The following is an 18,921-nucleotide window of genomic DNA, read 5'->3' on the forward strand; positions in this document are numbered from 1 at the left end:
GCGCAAGGCGTAAGACCCTACGCCTGCTTTAGTGGATTGATTGAGGAATGGATGTGGTGATGCACAGTACACTTCCCTGGCAAGGTTTGCCTACAGCGACTACATGTATGTGGTGGCTTGGGGCTGTCAACTTTCCAACCGTCTAACCCCTCCTACGAGTGCCATGAGCCTCCTTTTATAGATTAAGGGGTCACCATAGTGGCAAAGTTGTCATTATCCACTGATATGATAACAAATAGTGCTATCATTCCTAACACTGCAGGGTGATAGGGTGCATTAAAAGCACAGCTTAGTGTCACATCACTAGGTGCCCAGCAAGGCCTGCCGGGCTACCTTGCCAGCTCCGCATCTGCTCTCTTGACATGTCGCAAGACGGGTGTCATCTGTAGGCTTCTCTGTAGGAAATGGCTGCCATGTGGTGAATGGTTGCCATTTAATCATCTTGCGGCTTGACACCACGCTGATTGATGGCGCGAGTCGTGTTTGAGTGGTTGGTGGGGCGGTTTTGCCCCCACGAACCCTAGCAGGCTCTGCCGGGGAGCCTCGGTTGCTCGCTTCTGGTGGTGGCCTTGCCCCTTGCCGGACTCGCCTTGCCGGCATGGGAGGCCCTTCTCTTGCCGATACCTTGCTCTTTAGGCTCAACCTTGGTCCATCTAAGCTACATGTTGGTTCTTCAAATCTCTTGGTTTCTTCAATCTCTAACATAAGCTGGTGCTTCAATCTTGATCTTGTGCCTGTGAACGGTTGATCAACAGACCAAGGGTTTGTTGCACCGACAGAAGCCCCCGGGCCTGCCCCGAACGCGCCGCTGAGCGTCGTCGTTGTAGGGCCTAATAAGTGCACATGCAAAGTTTCTGAGGGGCTTGGCCCTTAAGTTTTCCGTTGATGCTTCATCAGCCTTGATTCCGGGCCAGTTTCCGATTTTCCCGTGAGCGGCATAAAGCCAATAGTGGTGGGGTTGCTCCAGTAATGGCCCGTGAATGACTTTAACGCACGGGGTAGAAACTGCCAATTTACTCTTCCCGCAATGCGCCCTTATCCTTAGCCACGTATGCAGCATGCATCACGCGGGGTAGGTAACGGAGGCGCGTGTCACGGGAGAATACTTGGGAAGGGCCCGCCCGTCTTGAATTGGCGGAGGAGGGCAGTGATCACCCGTGGATGGAGCCGTTGCTCCACCCTGCCCAACCTATAAAATTGAGGAGCAGAGGAGGGTGGAGTCATCCACTCCCGCGGTCCTCCTCTCCTCACATTTTGTTTCTTCTTGTCATGCTTGAGAAGGAAGCCTGGGGCCAGCCCCCGGGCTCCTCTCTGGGGTCTTCCTTGGACCTGAAAGGAAGGTTGAGGCGGCGCGGTGCTGACACCGGGGCTGGCAACCCTGGCGCGCTTCCTGCCGAGTCGCCCGTGGCCTTGACTTTAGTGGGAGGGGATGCGATCAACACCACGTCGTGTCTCGAGGCGGGCATGACGCGTGGTAGTCGACCATTCCCCATTCTTCTTCCCTTCGCGGCGTCAGGGAGGAGCCGTAGAATAGATTCGCCGCCAACAGGGGCGAATCTGGCTCCTTCTGGCCATGGTTTTCTTCGTCGGCCAGGAAGGCTCCTTGCTTTCTCACACGTCTTAGAGATGTGCGGTGACTTCTAACGCTAGGTCTCTCGGGAACGACCATGCTCTTTGTGGGAGGGTTTAGAGAGCATGGTGCCCGGCGTGCGAGTCGCGCCGAGGTATTCGGGTGGTAGTGATGCAGAAGGCACCGGCAAACCACGACGCGCCAAGAACGGGGACGACCGTTCCGACGAGTTGTGTTTGCCGGTGACTCCGTGCCACCCATCTGGTCCTCCAGCAGCGTCACCATCCACGCATGCCCTCCAGTTTCTTCCTCCCTGCCGGGGAGCGGCGTCGCCCTGATCCTGGGGAGGTGCCGAATGCCAGCTATGCGTGCCTCCAGCCCCCTTGACCTCTCCCTACAGGACATGGACAGGGGCAAAGGTGTAATGGGGCACTTATCTTTTTTTAGTCTTAAATCTATAGGCAATTGCCAAATTTTAATTCAAATAATGTAATCTCTCGAGTCCATGTTTGTGTTCCGTAATGCTTGTACTTGTATTCGCATGTCAATGAAAGAGATAAACCTTGCCGAGAACTCGTGCATGTATACGTCCATGCAGAGGTGGAGTGCCTCTTTATTGTAGTTAAACGAGTTTTCCCGGCAGGATATCCTGTCGGCACCCTTTTCGTCTGCTGGAGAACCATGTCTGTCGGGGAACAGACCAAGGCGCCAGCCCCTGCCCACTCCCTTTTCACCAAGGGCCACTGCAACCATCCAGGCCGAAGAAATGTTCGAGCCAAGGATGGGAGCACCCTAGTTTCAATAGAGCGGCGAGGTTTCTCTATGCACAAGTTATAGCTTACAGAACACTAATGGACAAGAGGTAAACTTATCTGTCTGGCTTGCCGGGGATCACAGTGATGTGCAATCTTCTCATCCCTTATCGGAGTCAAGTTCACGGTAGGAACTTGCAACTCCAGGTAGATGAGAATGAATGGAGGATGCAGTCCTATCTATATGCATATGCAAATCCTCATGAAATGCACATGCAATGATCTGGATGTGCCTCTGCATGGATGCGATCTCAATCGGGGGCCCCACAACACTTCTTTATTTTATCTTGCACGGGGTCATCGCCCCGGCTTTGTACAAGGCTTACATGCAAATGATGCAAGGCCTGTACAAAAGGGTGGCTGCGGGTGGTGCCTAGTAGCCTCGTGCCTTACGAGTAGTACTTATGGAGATGCTCAATATTCCATGAGTTTTGCAACTGTGTGCCATCTCTGGTCTCCAGATGGACTGCGCCAAGTCTGGTGACTCATACCACCCGGTAAGGGCCTTCCCACTTCGGTGATAACTTGTTTGTACCCTTGGCAGACTGAACGCGCCTAACGACAAGGTCACCTTCCTCAAAACAAAGGCATGAACCCTGTGGCTATGATAGCGACGCAGGGCTTGCTGGTAGCATGCGGCACGCGTAGCAGCCCGGAGACGGTTCTCCTCAAGTAGCATAGCGTCATCATGCCGGTACTGATCTTGTGCTACTTCATCATAGGAAAGCACTCGAGGTGACCCATAAATGAGTTATGTGGGGATAACTGCTTCTGCCCCGTAGACCAGGGAGAAGGGAGTCTACCAGGTAGCTCGGTTAGGTGTCATTCTGAGGGACCGGAGAACTACATGCAGCTCCTCGATCCACCGCCTGCCGTGCTTATGCAGCGTATCGAAAGTTCTTGTCTTGAGTCCATGAAGCACTTCAGCATTCACCCTCTTAGGATGTCCATTCCTCGGGATGTGTGCCATAGAAGCGAATGAGATTTTGCATCCAAGGGTGTGAACATATTGCATGAAGGCGTTACTCGTGAATTTGGTGCCATTGTCTTTGATGATCCTTGCCGGAACTCCGAAATGACACACCAATTCTTTCAAGAACTTGATAGCTGACTGAGTAGTCACCTTTCTCACGGCAGTCACTTCCGGCAACTTTCTAAACTTGTCGATGGCAATCAACAAGAATTCAAAGCCCCCGATTGCTCTAGGGAAGTGGTCGAGGATATCGAGCCCCCAGACCGAAAATGGACATGATAGAGGGATTTTCTGAAGGGCTTGGGCAGGCAGGTGTGTTCTCTTGGAATGGAACTAACAGGCTTCACATTTCGTGACGAGCTCAACTGCATCTTGGAGGGCTGTGGGCCAATAGAATGCTTGCCAGAGTGCTTTACCAACTAATGCCCTCGATCCAATGTGTGCGCCGAACATTCCTCCATGAATCTTAGCCAGCAGTTCCTTTCCATCCTCCTAGCAAACACACTTCAATTTCACACCGTCGGGCCTCCTTCTATACAGTGTGTCATCGACAAACTGATACATACTGGCCCTGCAGGCTACTCTTTCAGCTTCATCATGATTGCCAGGGAGTTCTCCGGTTTGGAGGAAGTGGAGAATATTCCTTGCCCAAGTTGGAGCCGGAGGCTCGGAAAAGAAGACTAGTGGCACTTCCTCGGCTGCGGGAGCACCAGCCTCGTTCGCCGAGTCCATAGGCCCGGCTGGAGGGGGTGGTCCAGCAAGCTGTGAGGAGTTGTTTCCGGTAGGGTCTCTGCGGGGAGCGGATGGCTCTGCCAGAGAGGCTTACTGTAGTCCATCTTTCTCCTTTTCCGAGCCATTATGGCTAGTGATACAGAGGGTTGAGAGAGATGGAGAACAAAAGTTCCTGGTTCCACAGGAAGCTTCTGCGCAGCACACTTTGACAGGTGATCAGCTATGCTGCTTTCCGCATGGGGTACGTGCTTCGTTTGCAACCCGTTAAAGTGCTCCTCCAATCTCCTTACTTCCTCAATGTATGCTTCCACCAATGGGCTTTGGTAATCCTTGTTGACTTGTCTCGCCACGAGCTGTGAATCTCCTCAAATGATCAACTTCTTAATTCCCAATTCTGCTACAATCATGAGCCCGGCAAGGAGCCCTTCATACACTGTTGTATTGTTGGTGGCTTCTTCCCGTGGAAAGTGCACCTGGACGATGTACTTCAAGTGCTCCCCGGAGGGGGCAAGAAGAAGCACGCCAGCCCCTGCACCTTGTAGGGAAAAAGCACCATCAAAATACATAATTCATTCTTGGGGGGATTCCTTGCCGGGGAGAGTTGTCTCTGCCCTTTCCTCATCAGTGGTTGGCGTCCAATATGCAATAAACTCTGCCAATGCCCTACTCTGAATAGTTTAAGTGCTCTCAAACTTCAAACCAAAGCTGGATAACTCCAAAGGCAATTCCACTATTCTGCTAGTTGCCTCAGGGTTTTGGAGTATCCTTTGCAATGGGAAACGAGTGACAACCGTGACCACATGGGCTTGGAAGTAGCGATGTAGTTTCCTTGAGGCCATAATGAGACCAAAGATCAACTTTTGCATGCCAAAGTACAATGATCTAGCCCCATGTAATAAGGAGGTGACGAAGTATACTGGGCGCTGCACCAGTTTCTTCCTTGCCACGTCCTTGGGGTTGCTCTCATTGCCTTGCTCACTGCTGTCATGATCCTTCCTTGACACTGCCATAGTCTGGCCACTTTGTGCATCATCCACCTCTCGTTGCACTACCAAAGCTGCACTGACCAATTGGTTGGTTGCCGCCAAGTATAGAAACAATGGTTATTGGGGTTTGGGTGCAACCAAGGTAGGTACAGATGATATGTAGGCTTTCAACTCTTGCAGAGCTTCATCTCCTTCCAGGGTCCACTTCATAGCTCTCGCCTTCTTCAAAACCTTGAAGAACGGTAGGGCACACTCGGTAGACTTGTAGATGAATCTGCTCAACGCGGCAATGCATCCTGTCAAGCGCCTCTCATCCTTAACTGTCCTTGGCGCTTGGCTTTGCTCAACGGCCTTGATCTTGTCGGGGTTGGCTTCGATCCCCAGATGGGACACGAAGAACCCAAGTAGCTTGCTAGAGGGAACACCAAACACACATTTATCCGGGTTAAGCTTCAGATTGATCTTGCGCAGATTGGCAAATGTCTCTTCCAAATACTGCATGAGGGTGGCCTTATCCTTGGTTTTGACCACAATATCATCCATATAAGCTTCTATATTTCTATGCAATTGTGGCTCAAGACCAATCTGGACTGCCCTGGCAAAAGTGGACCCAGCACTTTTTAATCCGAATGACACGCGGACAAAGCAGTATGTACCATGGGGAGTGATGAATGATGTCTTCTCTTCATCCTCCTTAGACATGAAGATCTGATGATATCCTGAGTATGCATCCAAAAAGGAGAGCAAAGCACACACCGAAGTAGAATCCACGATCTGGTCAATGCGCGACAAGGGAAATGAGTCCTTTGGGCATGCTTTGTTGTGGTCTATGAAATCAATACAATGCCTCCAATTCCCATTAGCTTTCCGGACCACTACTGGATTTGCCAACCATGTAGGATGCAATACTCCTTTGACCAAACCAGCTGCTTCCAACTTAGTGATCTCTTCAGCAATGAACTGCTACCTCTCCAAGGCATGCTTCTGTACTTTCTGCTTGACGGGTCGGGCATGTGGGCAGACACCAAGGTGTGCTCAATTACCTCCCTGGGAACACCGGGGATATCAGATGGTTGCCAACCAAACACATCGATATTCGCCCGCGGGAAGGCAACGAGTGCACTTTCCAATTTGTCATCGAGGGTGGCGCTGATAGTGGAAGTACCATCAATGCCAGCCAGCCCTGCCGGGACCTTCTTCACTTGGGGTGTAGCAACCTTGGATCTCTTGCTGTTGGAACACTTCGGCACATCATCTACGGGTGTCGTGCACTCGGAGGGGGCATGCTTCCCGGACTCCTTGCCGGAGGTCCTACAACTCCTCTTCTTTCCTTTGCTTTCCTTGGTGGGAACTGCTGTCGCCGTAGCCTCTACTGCGACTGCTTCCCGATACACCTTGTCCACACATATAATCACGTCCTTCTCATCTGACGGGATAGTGAGGACTCCCAATGGCCCAGGCATTTTCAGGGTGTTGTAAGCATAGTGGGATGTTGCCATGAACTTGGCCAAGGCTGGTCGTCAAAGAATCCCATTATACGGCAGGGGGAGATCAACCACTTCAAACACAATCTTCTCAGTTCGAAAGTTCAGCTCTCCCCCAAACATCACAGGAAACGTGATCTTCCCCTTAGGATGACTCCTGCCGGGGTTAATTCCTTGAAACGTGTCGGTGGGCTCTAGCTCCTCTTCTCCTATCTGAAGCTAGATAATAACTGTTGGGGAAATCATATTCAACCTCGCCCTGCCATCCACTAACATCTTTGTGACCTTGAGGTTGCGAATTGTTGGGGAGACCAACAACGACAAACACCCTACCGCCATGGTGCAGCAAGGGTGGTACTCCTCATCAAAGATGATGGGTGTGCATGACCACTTGAGCGGCTTCTGGGCCTCTGGCGCTGGTTCCACAACATTGACGTCTCATGCCCATCGCTTGAGTTGGCGATGAGAGGTGTGCAAATATGCACCTCCATCAATACATAGGGCGTCAGCGGCCTTCTACAATTACTACTCACTAGTTTCCTCTTCATCCCCTCCATCACTGGCACCATCACAGGTTTCCTTCTCTTGGCCCCAGGCAAGCTTTCCTTGGTTCTGAAAGGGTCTGCCGGGATGATTTGCTTCACTGCCTCGGCCCGTACCGCCAGTAGCATTCTGACCTTTCTCCTTATCACGCTTATCATATTTTGCCCGCTGTCTCTGGACAAGCTGCTCAACCTGATTACACTCCTGAAGGTCGTGGCCTTCAGTCCGATGGATCTTGCAGTACGGCCCATCACCTTTCCCAACCTTTTTCGTGGCAGCGGCCTCCCGACAGGCAGTGCACGCGGCAGTTTCCTTGCCCCGGGCCTCAGCCTTGGCCTTCTTGTTGGTACTAGGCGTGCCCAAACCTTCCACAATCATCGCTGCCTTGTCTCTTGGCTTCTTACTACGCTTCTTGCCCTTCCTCTAACTGGTTGATTCATCCTCATCCTCTGAATCAACATTAATGCAATCTTCCTCTCCGAGCAGCTTCCTTCCTTCTTCCATCCGGGCACATTTATCCACTAGTGTATATAGTTCTTTCATAGTCTTGGGCAACCGCACTTTCATTTTGGAACGAATGCGGCGGTTGCGCACATTGGACTGGAAAGCTGCTATAACAGCTGCCGGATGGGTATTTGGAATACTTCTATGAACTTTACTGAATCTCTGAAAATACTTATGGAGGGTTTCTCCTTCCTTCTGCTGGAGAAGTAGTACGCCATTGGGCCTGCCGGGCTCTTTGTGGCCACATGTGAAGGTACCAACGAACTCGTGGCACAGGTCTTCCCATGACTAAATGGAGTTCTCTGGCAGGAGCATCAACCAAGACCTCACATTGGACTTGAGGGCCAAAGGGAAGTAGTTGGCGAACACCTTCTCATCTCTTCCCCCGGCGGCCTGAACAGCGATGGTGTAGATGCTCAGGAACTCTGTCGGGTTCAGCCTCCCGTCGTGCTTCTCAGGTATCTCTGGCTTGAACATATGAAACGGACGACCAACAGACTTGCCGCAACTCTCGTGTAAAGGCAGGGCATCCAAACTCGAAGGGTAGGCACCCGCCAACACCGTGCGCAGGCTCGTCAACGTTGAGGTCGTCACACCGGTCGGTCTAGTGGGGGTCGCTGCGGCACCGTTCAACGACGGTGCGTGCATCCCCTGTTGCTTGTCTTCTGGGGTTCGATGTTGGCCTGGACATGCTCGAGGGTCAGAAGAGGCCATCGAGACGTCGTCGGGGTCTTGATTCTGTAGCGTCCTCGCTGGCTGCCATGGCGTGGACTGAACCTTGGGGACGGCCCCCTTCGTACGGCTAGTGGCTTGGGCGGTAGCTATTGCTTGGGGAGGTTGCAGTGGGCGGGCTCGTCATGAGCACCCAGCTTGGGCGAAACCGAGCAGGCTTTGGATGGTGGCATGCCACTAATCCATCCGCTCGGCTACTGGCAGGAACCTTGGCAATAGCTGAGCTCGCTGAGGGAGTCCTGGATTAGAGGGTCCTTGGGTGTCTAGGCTATGTGACATGGGCCGGACTGGCGGGCCATGAAGATACAATATAGAAGGCTTCCCCCGTGTCCGGATGGGACACTTCTGTCAACCGACTCTCTACAAATCCTAGCCCCCTCCGTTGTCTATATAAACCGGAGGGTTTAGTCTGTAGAGGCGGTGATAATAATTTAGGCTAGACATCTAGGGTTTAGCCATTACGATTTCGTGGTAGATCAACTCTTGTAACCCCTATACTCATCAAAGTCAATCAAGCAGGACGCAGGGTTTTACCTCCATCAAGAGGAACTGAACCTGGGTAAACATCGTGTCCCATGCCTCCTGTTACATTCGATCCCTAGACGCACAGTTCGGGACCCCCTACCCGAGATCTGCCGGTTCCGACACCGACATTGGTGCTTTCATTGAGAGTTCATCTGTATCGTCAACAAAGGATTCGATGGCTCGTTTGATCATCCACAATGATGCTGTTTCGGGGGAGATTTTTCCCCCAGGCCAAATTTTCGTGTTCGGTGGCTCCGTGCTGCGAGCCAACTCGATTGGTCACCTCAAGAAGAACGACAGCTACTCCCCTCGTCATCAGATCAGTTATGGGAACCTAAACTATGTTGCCGATATCCGGAGGGGATTTGATCCTCAAATGGTTCGCGACCCCGAATACCGCTCTGGCTTTAGATCCAAAGCAGGCCGTCAGGTCTGAAGACGGGAGTCTAGAGCCTACCGGACTCTATGCACTTATGGAACTTGCAACCAAAGAAGCACCGGACACTCCGCTAGACTCTAAGCCCGAACTCTCGAGGTCTGTGCCAAGTGGGCACCGCCAGGAGGCTCCGACTCTGGACAGCCCCATAGACTCTTGCTTCTCTGTCCAACCCACGCCTTCAAACGAGGTTCCGGACTAAATGCGATCACTCGCCATTACAAAAGGATCAATTCAAATTATGCCCAACCTAGACTAGGGGTTGAGAGTGGGGAATTTTATGTCCCACCCACCACCCACTTCATAGGCATTGTCGAGGATCTAACCGACATGCTGGATTATGCCTCTGAAGACATCGATGGTATGGACGACGATGCCGGAGATGAATAAGGCCAAAACCCTCAGTTTACCGGATGATGGACGGCCACCTCCACATATGACGTGTACATGGTGGACACACCCAAAGAGGATGGCAACGACAACAAGGAGAATCTGGTTGAGGACCAGCCTACCGAAGCACCTCTGAAACATCGATGTCAGCGGCACCACTCAAAATCGTGTCGCCAAAAAGACAGCAATACCGGCACCGAAGAGAATAATACTCCGGAGAACGCCAAAGACCCTGAAGCCCATGTAGAGCCAACATCCGAACATGATGATCGGGAGGATGGGCTAGTAAACCCCGACGATCCTATCGGGAACGAGGAATAGGAGGACACTCATTACCTATCGATCTTCGAAGAGGGTGTGAGCCTCGGCGACGAAGACTTCATCATGCCAGAGGAACCACTCGAACAAGAGCGCTTTAAGCGCCAGCTAATCGCCACTGCAAGAAGCCTGAAAAGGAGGCAGCAACAGCTTCAGGCTGATCAGGATTTGGTCAATGATAGATGTACTAACGTCCTGGCAGACGAGGAATACGGCCTCGTACGCCCAACAAAGAGCTACCCGAAACATAAGCTATTACCCCAATTCGACAATGAGGCCCTAGAGGCCATACCGCCAACGCGTGGCGCTACTGAAAGACCTGACCGACCACCACGTCGCCAGCACAGAGCGGCAACGCAAGCCGAACACCAGCCCGTACCACCTCGTCGTAAAGACAGGGGAACAACGCTCTGGGATACACCTATGACCTACAACAGGACCTGGACAATATGGCCGGTCAGATCAGATCAATCTATGGATCACGGGGCCATGCTCCAGCACGGGAAATCGGCCATCAGGCCTGGCGCGACAAGCACAACCTCACCCAGGCAGAAAACCGCATTCAGACTTCATCCGAACTACGTCATGACACGGTCCGGTACAGAGGCGTCGCACACAACCCATGCTTCACCGACGAAGTAATGGAACATCAGTTCCCAGAAGGGTTTAAACCCGTTAACATCGAGTCACAGGACGGCACGACAGACCCCGCAGTCTGGATTGAGGATTTTCTTCTCCACATACACATGGCTCGCAGTGATGACCTACAAGCCATCAAATATCTCCCCTTGAAACTGAAGGGACCAGAACGTCACTGGTTAAATAGCCCCCAGAAAATTCTATCGGCAGCTGGGAAGACTTGGAAGATGCCTTTAGAGACAACTTCCAAGGTACCTATGTACGGCCCCCGGACGCTGATGACCTCAGTCACATAGTCCAGCAACCTGGAGAGTCATCCCAAAAACTCTGGAGAAGGTTCTTAATTAAAAAGAACCAAATCATTGACTGTCCGAACGCTGAAGCCCTCACGGCCTTTAAACACAGCACTCGTGACGAATGGCTCGTCCGACACCTCGGCCAAGAAAAACCGAAGCCCATGGCAGCCCTTACCGCACTAACGACCTGCTTTTGCATGGGAGAAGACAGCTGGTTAGCCCGCAGAAGCAATAGCAGCACCAACCCCGGCAACTCTGAAGCTAGGGACGGCAATGGCAAACCACGATGCAACAAGCACAAGCGTCGAATCAACAACGAAGGTACCGAAGACATAGCGGTCAACGCTGGATTCAGCGGCTCCAAATCCGGTCAACGGAAGAGGCCACTCACAGGAAACAGAGATGGTCCTTCTAGTTTGGACAAAATACTCGACCGGCCTTGCCAGATTCATGGCACCCCCGATAAGCCTGCGAATCATACCAACAGAAACTGTTGGGTCTTTAAACAGGCCGGCAAACTTAACACCGAACATAAAGGGAAAGGGCCGCCCATCAAGGACGACGATGAAGAACCTCGCCCACTGAACACGAGGGGACAGAAGAAGTTTCCCCACGGGGTAAAAATGGTGAATATGATATATGTCAGACACATCCCCAAGCGGGAGCGCAAGCGCGCGTTAAGGGACGTCTATGCCGTTGAGCCGGTCGCCCCAAAATTCAATTCATGGTTGGGTTGTCCGATCACCTTCGATTGAAAGGACCACCCAACCAGTATCCGTCATGGAGGTTCGGCAACTCTGGTCCTCAATCCAATCATCGACGGATTCCATCTTACGCGAGTCCTCCTGGACGGCGACATCAGTCTCAACCTGCTCTATCAGGACACTGTCCGCAAAATGGGCATTGATTCGTCAACAATCAAGCCCACTAAAACTACCTTTAAAGGAGTAATGCCTGGTGTAGAGGCCTGCTACACGGGCTCAATAACATTGTAAGTCGTCTTCGGTTCGCCAGATAACTTCTGAAGCGAAGACTTGGTCTTCGATATCGTCCCCTTACACAGTGGATATCACGCACTGCTCGGACGAACCGCTTTCACCTGTTTTAACGCAGTCCCGTACTATGCTTATCTAAAGCTCAATATGTCTGGCCCACACGGTGTCATTACAATCAATGGAAACACGGAACGCTCCCTCCGCATTGAGGAGCATACTGCGGCCATCACGGCCGAAGTATAGAGTGGCCCTGTCAAGCCGCACACCTCATCGGCCATCAAGCCGCCGGACATCATTAAACAAGACTGGTATGTCCCGCCTGCTGACAGCTTGGTAACTCCAGAGGTAGACTAGCAGTTTTGCCTCCGCCGGTCGCTACACACATCCACGAAATTCAAATCGCGCGTGCATAATTATGAACTCAAAATACCTTGGGCATCAGCGGAGGCACAATATGGACACGCCCATAATACGGTTAGACCCTATATGGCCTTCCCCTTTTCCTTAATTATTTTTTCTCTCTTACCACAGGTGAGTTAAAACCTACTCCTCCTATGGACCTAAAAGGACTGTTTTCAAGCCCGGTTTCAAATAGTCGAAGGCGATTCCTCTCAAGGAACCTCTCTCTCCAAGGCGAAAGTGGCACAGACGTGCGGTAGGAGCTCCAAAGGATTTTGTAGACCAAAACTTAATTCAAGAACCTGTATAGCGCTTGTCCCCTTCTTCTCATACCCCTGGCATGTAAAATGGCCTAGGCGACTTTGGTGCCCTCTATAAGATCACGTTTTGACGTATCAACCAGATTTCAGTGAAAACAATTTTTATTCGGTATCGCCTTTACTCATAGACTATATACCATCTCCTCAATGTCTCACTTACCTCGACACAAATCGCCAAGGGCTCTATATGGCCACGTATGTGTCAGCACACAAAAGACCGAATAGCTTTATAGCACAATTTGGCGTCCCGAGCTTGGCATTGTATGCATCGGCTCCGAGTCATGTCTTTCGTCAATAGTTGGGTTGCCCGGCTCCTGTGTTTGCTACCTTATGTTCCGTTTGTTCGGCTAGGGTAGTAAAGGGAGAACTACTGCGATTGTGTGTATGGTTCTTCTGGTCAAGCACCTCAGTAGAGAAAGCCGAAAACTGACTGTCATGATGCGGCGAGAGCTGGTCAGCCACTCGTTGACTTATTAAAATCTTTAGCGATTGTTTCCATATAACACAAATGACCGCTTTTCCAATCACATATGTAACCCGTCCGCATCCGGATAGCCGCGTACATACCATGGGCTATCTTCTAGCCCCATCGTCAAACTCCTACGGCTAAGTGAGAGTGGTAAAGCCACATAGTCCGATTGTCTGGTTCGCCACACTGACACCTCCTTCACGGACCAAGACGTTGGGTTAAGTGTAATCATGTGCTATTCTAAACACCCCCGTAGTATCTACATGGGGACCGAAGCCGACAACTGGAAAACTCTCAAGAATACAAAAACAGCCGCACAGGAGGAAACAACTTCCAGACAAAGGCACAAATATATTACAAAGTCTTCATATATAATAAAAAGTCCGGACAATTCGGGTACATTTATTCGAACATAATGTCCTTTGAGCATTGACCCTCTATCAAGCGGGCACCCTCTAGGACGTCCTTAAAATAGCGCTCCGGTGTGTGGTGGTTCTTGCCTCAAGGAGGGCCCTCGACAGCCACTTCGGTAGCCTTCATCTTCGCCCAGTGCATCTTGACGCGGGCGAAGGCCATCCGTGCACCTTCTATGCATAACGACCGCTTGATTGCGTCGATTCGGGGCACGTCATCGATGAGTCGCCATGCCAGGATGAAATAGCTGCTCGGAATGGGTTCGGCTGGCCATAGCCGAACAATGACGTCTGAGGGAGTCCTGGATTAGGGGGTCTCCGGACAGCCGGACTATATCCTTTGGCCGGACTATTGGACTATGAAGATACGAGATTGAAGACTTCGTCCCGTGTCTGGATGGGACTCTATTTGGCGTGGAAGGCAAGCTAGGCAATACCGATATGTATATCTCCTCCTTTGTAACCGACCTTGTGTAACCCTAGCCCCTTCCGGTGTCTATATAAACTGGAGGGTTTAGTTTGTAGGACTACAGACAATCATACCATAGGCTAGCTTCTAGGGTTTAGCCTCTCTGATCTCGTGGAAGATCAACTCTTGTACTACTCATATTGTCAAGAATAAATCAAGCAGGACGTAGGGTTTTACCTCCATCAAGAGGGCCCGAACCTGGGTAAAACGTCATGTCCCCTGCCTCCTGTTACCATCCACCTTAGACGCATAGTTCGGGACCCCCTACCCGAGATCCGCCGGTTTTGACACCGACATTGGTGCTTTCGTTGAGAGTTCCTCTGTGTCATCGTCATTAGGTTGGATGGCTCCTTAGATCATCGATAGCGATGCAGTCCAGAGTGAGACTTTTCTCCATGGACAGATCCTTGTATTCGGCGGCTTCGTATTGCGGGCCAACTCGCTTGGCCATCTGGAGCAGATCGAGAGCTACGCCCCTGGCCACCAGGTCAGGTTGGGAATCTTAAACTACACGGCCGACATTCACGGAGACTCGATCTTCGATGGACTCAAGCCCTTCCCAAGAGCGCCGCACGGTCACGACGAGCATGATTTAGCTCTACCATCGGACAGTGTTCAGGAGATCGCGCCGGCAACCGCTCCGACCCTCAATTCAGAGCTAGATGCGCCATACATGGATGGGTGGATAGACCCCGCCATGGAGGCCACACTCTCATTGGCAATCGAGCCGAATATCGACATTACCCTTCACGGGAGCCATGACGCCAAACTACCGGATTTTTCCCCGGTCACGGACTCTGAACCACCTGCGCCTGTGCCTATCGAATCCGACTGGGCGCCGATCATGGAGTTTACCTCCGCGGATATTTTTCAGCACTCGCCCTTCGGCGACATACTGAACTCATTAAGGTCTCTCTCCTTGTCAGGAGAGTGTTGGCCGAACTATGTCCGGCAGGATTGGGATGCGGATGACGAAGAAATTCGCCGCCCACCCACCACCCACTTAGTAGCCACTGTCGATGATTTGACCGACATGCTCGACTTCGACTCTGAAGACATCGACGGTATGGACGAGATGCACGAGACGAACAGGAACCACTGCCGGCAGGTCACTGGCCGCCTACTTCATCATATGATGTATCTATGGTGGACACACCCAAAGAAAACGACGATGAGGAACGGAAGGACGCAGCGAAGGGTTGTTCCCTCGAGAAGCAGTCAAAGCGGAGGCGTAAGCGCCGCTCCAAATCCCGCCTCGGCAGAAACAGCGGTCATATAGACCCAACGATAGAGCAGGGTGAACCATTGATACGTCTCCAACATATCTATAATTTTTGATTGCTCCATGCTATATTATCTACTGTTTTGGACTATATTGGGCTTTATTTTCCACTTTTATATTATCTTTGGGACTAACCTATTAACCGGATGCCCAGCCCAGAATTGTTTTTTTGCCTATTTCAGTGTTTCGAAGAAACGGAATATCAAACGGAGTCCAAACGGAATAAAACCTTCGGGAACGTGTTTTTCTCACCGAACGTGATCCAGGAGACTTGGACCCTACTCCAAGGAGTCAAAGAGGCGGTCATGAGGGTGGGCCCCCCTAGGGCACGCCCCCTGCCTCGTGGGCCCCTTGGAGCTCCCCCGACGTACTTCTTCCTCCTATATATACCTACGTACACCCAAACGATCAGAAGAGGAGCCAAAAATCTAATTCCACCGCCACAACTTTTTGTATCCACGAGATACCATCTTGGGGCCTGTTCCGGAGCTCCATCGGAGAGGGCCGTCATCACGAAGGGCTTCTACATCATCATAGCCTCTCTGATGAAGTGTGAGTAGTTTACCTCAGACCTTCGGGTCCATAGTTAGTAGCTAGATGGCTTCTTCTCTCTCTTTGGATCTCAATACAAAGTTTCCCCCCTCTCTTGTGGAGATCTATTTGATGTAGTCTTATTTTTGCGGTGTGTTTGTTGAGACCGATGAATTGTGGGTTTATGATCAAGTCTATCTATGAATAATATTTGAATCTTCTCTGAATTCTTTTATGTATGATTGGTTATCTTTGCAAGTCTTTTCAAATTATCCGTTTGGTTTGGCCAACTAGATTGGTAGTTCTTGCCATGGGAGAAGTGCTTAGCTTTGGGTTCGATCTTGCGGTGTCCTTTCACAGTGACAGAAGGGGCAGCAAGGCATGTATTGCATCGTTGCCATCGAGGATAACAAGATGGGGTTTATTTCATATTGCGTGAATTTATCTCTCTACATCATGTCATCTTGCTTAAGGCGTTACTCTATTTTTAACTTAATACTCTAGATGCATGCTGGATAGCGGTCGATGAGTGGAGTAATAGTAGTTGATGCAGAATCGTTTCGGTCTACTTGTCATGGACGTGATGCCTATATACATGATCATGCCTAGATATTCTCATAACTATGCTCAATTCTATCAATTGCTCAACAATAATTTGTTCACCCACCGTAGAATACTTATGCTCTTAAGAGAAGCCACTAGTGAAACCTATGGCCCCCGGGTCTATTCTCATCATATTAATCTCCATCACTTTAATCTTGCTTTTCTTTTTTACTTTTACTTTGCATCTTTATACCAAAAATACCAAAAATATTATATCTATCAGATCTCACTCTCGTCAGTGACCGTGAAGGGATTGACAACCCCTAATCACGTTGGTTGCGAGTAGCTATCGTTTTGTGCAGGTACGAGGGACTTGAGCGTGGCCCTCCTACTGGATTGATACCTTGGTTCTCAAAACTGAGGGAAATACTTATGCTACTTTGCTGCATCATCCCTTCCTCTTTGGGGAAATCCAATGCAAGCTCAAGAGGTAGCAAGAAGGATTTCTGGCGCCGTTGCCGGGGAGTCTACGCAAAAAGTCAACATACCAAGTACCCATCACAATCCCTATCTCTCGCATTACATTATTTGCCATTTGCCTCTCGTTTTCCTCTCCTCCACTTCACCCTTGCCGTTTTATTCGCCCTCTCTCTCTCTCTATCCTCCCTCTCTATTTGCCTCTTTTGCCTGTTTGCTCTTGTTTGCTCGTGAGCTAGATTGCTTGTTTGTCGCGATGGCTCAAGATACTACCAAATTGTGTGACTTCACCAATACCAATAATAATGATTTCCTTAGCACTCCGATTGCTCCTCTTGCCAATACTGAATCTTGTGAAATCAATACTGCTTTGTTGAATCTTGTTATGAAAGATCAATTCGCCGGCCTTCCTAGTGAAGATGCCGCTACTCAGCTGAATAGCTTCGTTGATTTATGTGATATGCAAAAGAAGAAAGATGTCGATAATGATGTCGTTAAATTGAAGCTATTTCCTTTTTCGCTTAGAGATCACGCTAAGGCTTGGTTTTCATCTTTGCCTAAAAATAGTACTAATTCTTAGAACAAGTGCAAAGATGCTTTTATCTCTAAGTATTCCCCTCCCGCTAAGATCATCTCTCTTAGAAACGATATTATGAACTTTAAACAACTTGATCATGAACATGTTGCACAAGATTGGGAGAGAATGAAATTAATGATACGTAATTGCCCTACTCATGGTTTGAATTTGTGGATGATTATACAAAAATTTTATGCCGGATTGAATTTTGCTTCTAGAAATCTTTTAGATTCGGCCGCGGGAGGCACTTTCATGGAAATTACTTTAGGAGATGCTACTAAACTCCTAGATAATATTATGGTTAATTATTCTCAATGGCATACTGAAAGATCTTCTAATAAAAAAGTGCATGCGATAGAAGAAATCAATGTGTTGAGTGGAAAGATGGATGAACTTTCGAAATTATTTTCTACTAAGAGTGTTTCTTCTGATCCTAATGATATGCCTTTGTCTACTTTGATTGAGAATAACAATGAATCTATGGATGTGAATTTTGTTGGTAGGAATAATTTTGGTAACAACGCTTATAGAGGGAATTTTAATCCTAGGCCATATCCTAGTAATCCTTCTAATAATTATGGGAATTCCTACAACAACTCTTATGGAAATTATAATAAGATGCCCTCTGAATTTGAGAATAGTATTAAAGAGTTTATGAATTCACATAAGAATATTAATGCTTTGCTTGAAGAGAAATTGCTTAAAGTTGATGATTTTGCTAGGAACGTTGATAGAATTTCTCTTGAGGTTGATTCTTTAAAGCTTAGATATATTCCTCCTAAGCATGATATCAATGAGTCTCTCAAAGCCATGAGAATTTCCATTGATGAGTGCAGGGAAAGAACCGCTAGGATGTGTGCCTCCAAAGATGCCTTTATTAAAGCGTGCTCTTCCAATTCCTATGAAAATCAAGATGAAGATCTAAAAGTTATTGATGTGTCTCCTATTAAATCTTTGTTTTGCAATATGAATCTTGATGAAAGTGAATATGATCTTCCTTTACCTAGAAGGCGTTCTAAAAATTCAGAGTATTTAGATCTTTATGATGAAATTGATAAAAGTGGGATTGAAAAAAATAAAAATCTAGATGTTGCCAAACCCACTATATTGGATTTAAAGGAATTTAATTATGAAAGTTTCTCTTTAATTGATTGTATTTCCTTGTTGCAATCCGTGCTAAATTCTCCACATGCTTAGAGTCAAAATAAAGCCTTCACCAAACATATTGTTGATGCCTTGATGGAATCTTATGAAGAAAAACTTGAGTTGAAAGTTTCTATCCCTCGAAAACTCTATGATGAGTGGGAACCAACGATTAAAATTAAAATTAAACATCATGAGTTTTGTGTTTTGTGTGATTTGGGTGCTAGTGTCTCCACTATCCCCAAAACTTTGTGTGATTCACTAGATTTCCGCGATTTTGATGATTGCTCTATAAACTTGCATCTTGCGGATTCTATTATTAAGAAACCTATGGAAAGGATTAATGATGTTCTTATTGTTGCA

Source organism: Triticum aestivum, chromosome 3A (genome assembly GCF_018294505.1).
Source record: "Triticum aestivum cultivar Chinese Spring chromosome 3A, IWGSC CS RefSeq v2.1, whole genome shotgun sequence".
Classification (NCBI taxonomy): Eukaryota; Viridiplantae; Streptophyta; class Magnoliopsida; order Poales; family Poaceae; genus Triticum; species Triticum aestivum.